Below are 7,299 nucleotides of genomic sequence, written 5' to 3'. Positions count from 1 at the left end.
AACCTTCTCTTGCGGAGGCTGAAGAGGTCCAGGTGCCCTAGTCTCTCCTCATAGGGCTTGGCCTGCAAGCCCTTAACCATATGAGTGGCCCTTCTCTGGACCCTCTCCAGGTTATCCACATCTCTCTTGAAGTGTGGCACCCAAAATTGAATGCAGTATTCCAACTGCGGTCTGACCAGCGCCCGATAGAGGGGAAGTATCACCTCCTTGGATCTATTCGTCAAGCATCTGCTGATGCACAATAAAGTGCCATTAGATTTTCTGATGGCTTCGTCACACTGACGACTCATGTTCATCTTGGAGTCCACTAGGACTCCAAGATCCCTTTCCGATTCCGTGCCACCAAGCAGGTCATTCCCTAGGCAGTAGGTATGCTGGACATTTTTCCTCCCTAGGTGCAGCACTCTGCATTTCTCCTTGTTGAATTGCATTCTGTTGTTTTCTGCCCATTTGTCCAACCTATCCAGGTTTGCTTGTAGTTGTTCCCTGCCCTCCGGCGTGTCTACTTCTCCCCACAGTTGTGTCATCCACAAACCTGGACAGAGTACACTTCACTCCCTCGTCCAAGTCGCTGATGAAGACATTGAAGAGTATCAGTCCTAGGACCAAGCCCTGTGGGACTCCACTGCCCACACCCTTCCAGGTCGATACCGACCCATTCACTACAACTTTCTGGGTGCAACCCTCTAGCCAATGGTATCAATGACATGTACTGATCAGCATGAAAAAGTGTTCAGAACAAACTAGAAGTTGTCCAACCATGATCGACTTTGAGCCAGGTATAACAACAGATAAAATAATTAATGGGATTATGAAGAGATACAATGTATTTAGGGGTGCAGTCTTCCTATATATAAGGGTTAGATGAAAAAAAGCACAAGAGGTCTTATTGAAAAAAATAAAAACGGGCAATGGAGATTGGCACTGCCATATTTTCTTACATACAACTCACCCTGGAATATAATATGGACCATTTAGATTTTTCCAGAGTTACCGCTGCATAGAGCAGGGACAGAGGCTAATCTTCAGCTCGCTCATCCTCCCTTTCTGGCTTATCTAAAGGTAAAAAGCTAGCTGCTGCTGACGACATGATCTCTGTGTTTGTTTTTTTTTAAAAGAACTAAAGAGTCTCCAGGGTTACGTAATAAATGGAGAGAGATGAGGAGGAGCTAGCAGACAGTAATAGTGTCCTAAGGTTATCTTGCTTAGTGGAATATCAAGACCATTAAAACAGAAATAATGATTAACACCTATCAGGTGAAGAATAATGAACCGCTAAGTCAATCGACTCCAATAGCTGCTGCACTGTGGAGGAGGAATCAAAGCAGAATGCTTCTCTCCTAGACAGAAAATCAGTTTCCTTGCTAAATACATAAACCCTGATTTGGGGGAAAAGATGAGTGTTGCATGAGAGAAAATATGGCATTGGCAGAATGAAGACAGGATTTGATTATTTTCATACCATTCAGAAAGTTACATCTATGGTGAAGATATGATGGGTATTGATAGCCTGCTGAATGCAACTATGACAAAGAACAGTCAAGTAGGATGATCACCTACCAACAGTCAATGTAGAGCTGGTGAAAGAATAGCTGGAGAGTCTGGATATCTATATGTCATCAGGACTGGATGAACTCCATCAGCAAGTGCTGAATGAACTAGCCAAAATCATTGCAGGACTGCTGGTGAACCTCTTTGATAATTCGTGGCATGCAGGAGAGGTCCCAGAAGAGTGGAAGAGGGCCAATGTTGTGCCCATCTTCAAGCAGGGGAGGAGAGAGGACCCAGGGAACTACAGGCTGATCAGTCTGACCTCAATCCCAGGAAATATCCCTGAAAAATTTCTCTGCTAGTGATAATCTAGTAGAAGGCAAAATTCTGAACAATAGCCAGCACAATTTTGTCACAGGTAGGTCATGTCTAACTAACCTCATCTCCCTTCTAGACAAGGGAGATGAGGTTGATGTCATTTACTTGAATGTTAGGAAGGCCTTTGACTTGGTGTCCCATGTGGGCTATGTACGGATTGTGCTCACACCAAATTTTCTATTCTAGCCCTAAATGACATACAGGCATGGAAAATGTCAGATACTGGGGGACAGAATGGAAAGCCCTTTCTTATTCTGCCCCTCTTTCTCAATCTCTCCACTACACTGATCTGACCTCCACTCCCTTAGACTCAAAAACACTGAAAGAAGGATATAGCTTAAGCCCATTCTCCAATGCTGGTTCCTTTCCTTATTGTGAAGCAATCATAGCAGTAAAGATAAAGGAAACCTTAGAACTCTCTCCCTTGCCTTATGGAGCAGCCATGAGACGGAATACTTATAGAAAGTGTTTTTAGAGAAGGAAGGAGTGCACAGATAGCTTCAGTTTCTCCACCCAAAAATATATCACTAAAGAGCAAGGGCAGTCAAAATCTGGCCTGTAGGGCCCCTCTGAAAGACAAAAGAATTATCATGAGCCCTGGCCCTCAGCTGCTCCTCTGAAAGCCTGCTGGCTGTGGGAGGTGCAGCTCCAGTTGCTAAGCAACCAACCCCCACTCCAGCCTGGACTGACCTTCTCCCTGCCCCAAGGTAGGGGGCACTTTTGCCTGGCCACGCAGTGGCTGTTCCTGGTCTCTCTCCCTGGGAGAGTGGAAATTCAAATAAGATCCCCACCAAATTGGGCGCTAAGGACTCCTGTTGAGGGAAACACGTCTGGGAGTACAGGGAGCCATGTGCTATGGTGCCGGGCCAGGTTGGTCTCGCATGCTGTAGGAGCACCAGAGCTGCATGCTATGGGGCTGGGTTGGGCTGGCCCCACATGCTACCATGACATGTGGCTGGGAATTCAGGTGGGAGTTTTGAGCTATTGGGCCAGGTGGGGCTGGACCCACACCCTACCATCACATGTGGCCACAGACTCAGGAGGGAGCCACGAGCTATGGGGCTGGGTTGGGCTGGTCCTGCTCGCTGCCATCACAGGTGGCTGGGGACTTGGGCAGGAGCATGGGAGCTGAATGCTATGGGGCTAGGCAGGGCTGGCCCCGCATACTACTACCACATGGCCGGGAACTCGCACACTCACTCCAGGGACACCAAGGACCTCCCCCCCACCCACATCCATACCCTCCCATAAACCCCACCCTCCACCATATTCCCACATACAGCCATGCCCTCCCACAGCCCCCACACATCCCACCCACAACCCATACACATGTACCCCCACCTACTCCCCAACCATACCCCCCCACAATATACATGAGTAAGACTATTTTAAGCTATTAAGCAATCACCTCTATATACACTATGCCAGGGGTCAGCAACCCCCAGCACACGTGCCTATTGTATAATACTTGCTGCTTGCTCCCGAGTGACCAGTTGTCATTTTGGGAAAGTACTGACTGTACTAACTTACAGATCAACAGCCACCATTTTGGAAAAGTACTGACTGTACTAACTCACAGATAAGCAGCCGCAGCCATTGCGTATCTTGTCATGCTATTGCCATAACTGTTGGGAACTTCCTCAAACCCGGGGGGAGACTCAAACCCGGGGGGAGACCACCATATAAGGGAACGAACAGAATAATAGAAGCCAATTGGCTCACGGGGACACTGGCAATTGTGTCAGTCTTATAAAACAACCAAGGAATCTGGAAGAGAACACTCCAGAGTCCAAGACTAAACGAGCAGGGTGGAATCTGGCCAATTCTATCTCAGTCTCGTGAATGCCCACCGATATCCAAAACCCAGGGCAACCCCTCCGTATCCCGAACGAGTGATCTATCCCAGGGGAGCGAATAACTGCAGTATCTGTAACAGCTTTAAGAGAACTGAGCCTCACTGCCAATGTGAGTACAAAAAATAAAACTTTTTTGCATTTCGCTTTAAGTGCCAAGGGACTCTGCCTCTGTGTTATTACCTCCTCGTTCTCGCCCAGAGCGTTTAACTCCACCGCATGCGACATGGCGACGAGGATGGGATCCCTGAGACGAGAAGGGAAAGCACATGCAGACCCCTTAGTAGAGTATTGCCCGTGGGCGAACCATCAGTGGCCCCCGCCCACCGATGCGGACGGCCTGTGGGCCCACATTGCCTACCACCAGGTCGCACAGAATGGGAAGTTAGGGAGCTATTTGTCCATCCAGCCGCCCAACACCCTCACACACCAGCCCGGGGTGGCTAAGGAATGGGTAGTGTCCGGGCTCAGTCCCGCTGCGCTTGGGTGCCTCCTGTCATGCCCCTCTGTCCTGTACCGTCCCCCCGACGTAGTGGCGGAGGTCGAACTTAGTCGAATTAAACCAATGAGTGGGGGTATCGATCGTGCGCCCGAAAAAGAATTTGCCCAGTGCATACAACACCTCAAGACAGGAGGAGGCTGTGATACCCCCCCGACAAGTTTCATTGTCCGGCTATCATTCCGGGAGGGGCCGAAAATGAAATATTGACTACCTTGAGGGAGAACCTAGAAGAGGAGGGCAAAAATTCCTCTAAGTGGGGCGGACAAAAGTGGGACAAAGGAAAAAAGCTTAATGTCTTGTTTCGCTCGTTTTCCACGCTAATGAGACACGCCGCGAATCAAGCGAATTTGATAGATGCTCACGAAGATGGCCGCCGACCATGCTGCGACTGCACCTAAAGATGGCACCGAGGCGGCAGCGCAGGGGCGGAGAGAAAAAGAGGTGGAGACTGTGAGTAATAAAGATCCGTCCCCCTCACCAGAGGAGGTGTTCCCTGTGGCGTCAGCCCCTCCCCTCGAGGCGAAAACCCCACCCCCCTATCCTGGTGCCTTCCCCCCAAACGAATGCCCATTTGACAAAAACGTAGGCATCGATATGGCTGCACCCCCCATGCACGCCAACCCAGTCGCCATCACCAAGACCTTAGTAGATCAAACGGGGAACACCCAGATTACTACTACGTTTCGTACCTGCACAAGGGTGGGGAACTACAAGACCTAGCAAAGGATACCAAAATTCAGCCAGGCGAGACCATTGCCATCTGAACGGGACGTTTAGTGTTGGAACACGGGTCCAAGATAGCTGACCCTGCAGAGTGTACGGTGCTTATGCGGCAGCCGGCTTGGAGCGGTGGGGGGTGTGCGGACATGGATAAGTTGGTCCGTAACCGGGCCTGGCCCATACCCCTGCCGGCGGCCACCATCCCAGTGCTTGTGGTCCGCGCCCACGCCTGGCATGCAGACCCTCCCCCTGCGCCCACACCTACTCAACTCCTCTATGCTATAGTGGGAATTAGTTATTTGACTTGGGACGCCACCCGCAACCCTACAAACCTTACACGGGCAGAAGAACGGAGTGAGCGGCCCCACCGCTTTTGCAGAGATCCGGCAAAAATCCCAGTATCTACCCCGGCCATAGAGTCGTGCGTGGAGCTATACGGAGGTCTCCATGCCCCCATGTTCCGACTTTTACTGAGCCCATTACTTGGAGATCCCATCGAAAATATTTTAAGCTCCCTAGGGAAACTGACGAGCGTCCAGTGAGGACAACCCGCACAAAAGGTCGCTGCTGCCACAACGCAACGGTCGAATACATCGGACAAACCCCGCAAACCTCGGGACCCAGGACCGCCGGAACGATCTCCAGAAGAACGGGCCACGTTCGGGTTCCTCCTCAACAAAAGCGGCCTGACCAAGGCACAAATCCACCATCTGGGAGACGTGGCCCAACGGGCCCAGGCAGAGAGACTGGACTTTACGTTCCGGTCAGGGGATGCCCAAGAGGGAAAAAATGAGTAGCGGCTGCAGGGGAAAAAAATGAGTAGCGGCTGCCGAGACGGGCTACGCCGGCCGCGATCCCACAGATGACCGCCCGTATGCCACTTTTAATGTGAGTGCAACTTCTTCTTCTCGCGCTATCCCCATTCGGTTTCTCCTTGACACGGGCACACAAGTTAACGTGCTATGCCTTGAGGTTCCCCACGTCCGCACCTCCAGAACTCTGTTCGTCAGGGGCCTTCATGCGACCTCAGCCACTACTGTGGTAAAATTTTTCATCGCACCCTACCCCCTCTATGCAGTGATGGGCGACCTTAACATCTTAGGCGTCCCGGCCATCAAAGCCCTAAAATTAAAGCACGACATTTTTTCGGCCCTTCCGTTAACGTTTACACCAGTTACAAAACATCAACCACAACTGAGCGTCCCTACGGCATGGCGTTACTAACCCATCTCCACACGGCCGGTGCTACAGCCCAAAGCTGACGCACTACTATGGGGCTTAGAACAACAAGGACGCATTCGGCCGGTTGATGCCTCGACCTACCTATCTGCGGGCTGGGGCATCCCCAAACCCAATAACCCAGACGATGCTCGTTTAGTTGTAGGCTATCGCCAAGCCAACCACCGGTGTGTGCCGCTCCAGCTCCCGGCTTCGCACACAATTATGGAAATAATAGATGCTATAACAGCCGTTCAGCACGAGGGAGAGTGGTTCGTGACCACCATTGACTTAAAAGACATGTTTTATTCCATCCCTATAAGTGACCCACAGGGGATACTTAATGTGTGTGTAGGGGGAAAGATGTACACCTGGGCAGTTTGCCCACAGGGATACCGTAACGCCCCTGCGCTAGCCACTGCGGCCATGGGAGAGACATTGCGCACTTTTGAGCCCCAACGCCTGCCCCACACTCACATATGGTCCTATGTCGATGACATCATCGTTCTTGGTGCTGATCGCGCCAGCGTTCGGGCCACCACAACTTGCCTCAATCAGCATCTACAAGACACGGGATGGACCGTAAATGCGACAAAGTCCCACCTCGAGCCCACAACGGACGTCACATTTCTGGGGACTCGTTTCTCCGGATCATTCTGTTGGGGAACCACACATAGAACGGACATCCTGGCGTTACTAACCCATCTCCACACGGCCGGTGCTACAGCCCAAAGCTGACGCACTACTATGGGGCTTAGAACAACAAGGACGCATTCGGCCGGTTGATGCCTCGACCTACCTATCTGCGGGCTGGGGCATCCCCAAACCCAATAACCCAGACGATGCTCGTTTAGTTGTAGGCTATCGCCAAGCCAACCACCGGTGTGTGCCGCTCCAGCTCCCGGCTTCGCACACAATTATGGAAATAATAGATGCTATAACAGCCGTTCAGCACGAGGGAGAGTGGTTCGTGACCACCATTGACTTAAAAGACATGTTTTATTCCATCCCTATAAGTGACCCACAGGGGATACTTAATGTGTGTGTAGGGGGAAAGATGTACACCTGGGCAGTTTGCCCACAGGGATACCGTAACGCCCCTGCGCTAGCCACTGCGGCCATGGGAGAGACATTGCG

The 7,299-nt window shown here is 51.2% G+C and overlaps 1 protein-coding gene across 2 annotated transcripts in view; it reads right to left on the bottom strand.

Annotated features, from left to right (window-relative positions):
* FAM184A (family with sequence similarity 184 member A) overlaps window positions 1-6,658 on the bottom strand; it is a 189,913-nt gene extending 183,255 nt beyond the window's left edge. For both annotated transcript variants that reach the window (XM_025191337.1, XM_006035158.3), the window contains exon 1: window positions 6,640-6,658. The gene's annotated coding sequence lies outside the window, so the exon portion shown is untranslated. The remainder of the gene's footprint in view (window positions 1-6,639) is intronic.
* Window positions 6,659-7,299: the final 641 nt, after the last annotated feature.

This window comes from Alligator sinensis, unplaced genomic scaffold, assembly GCF_000455745.1.
Source record: "Alligator sinensis unplaced genomic scaffold, ASM45574v1 scaffold1343_1, whole genome shotgun sequence".
NCBI lineage: Eukaryota > Metazoa > Chordata > Crocodylia > Alligatoridae > Alligator > Alligator sinensis.
This window is presented reverse-complemented; position numbering and strand designations above follow the sequence as displayed.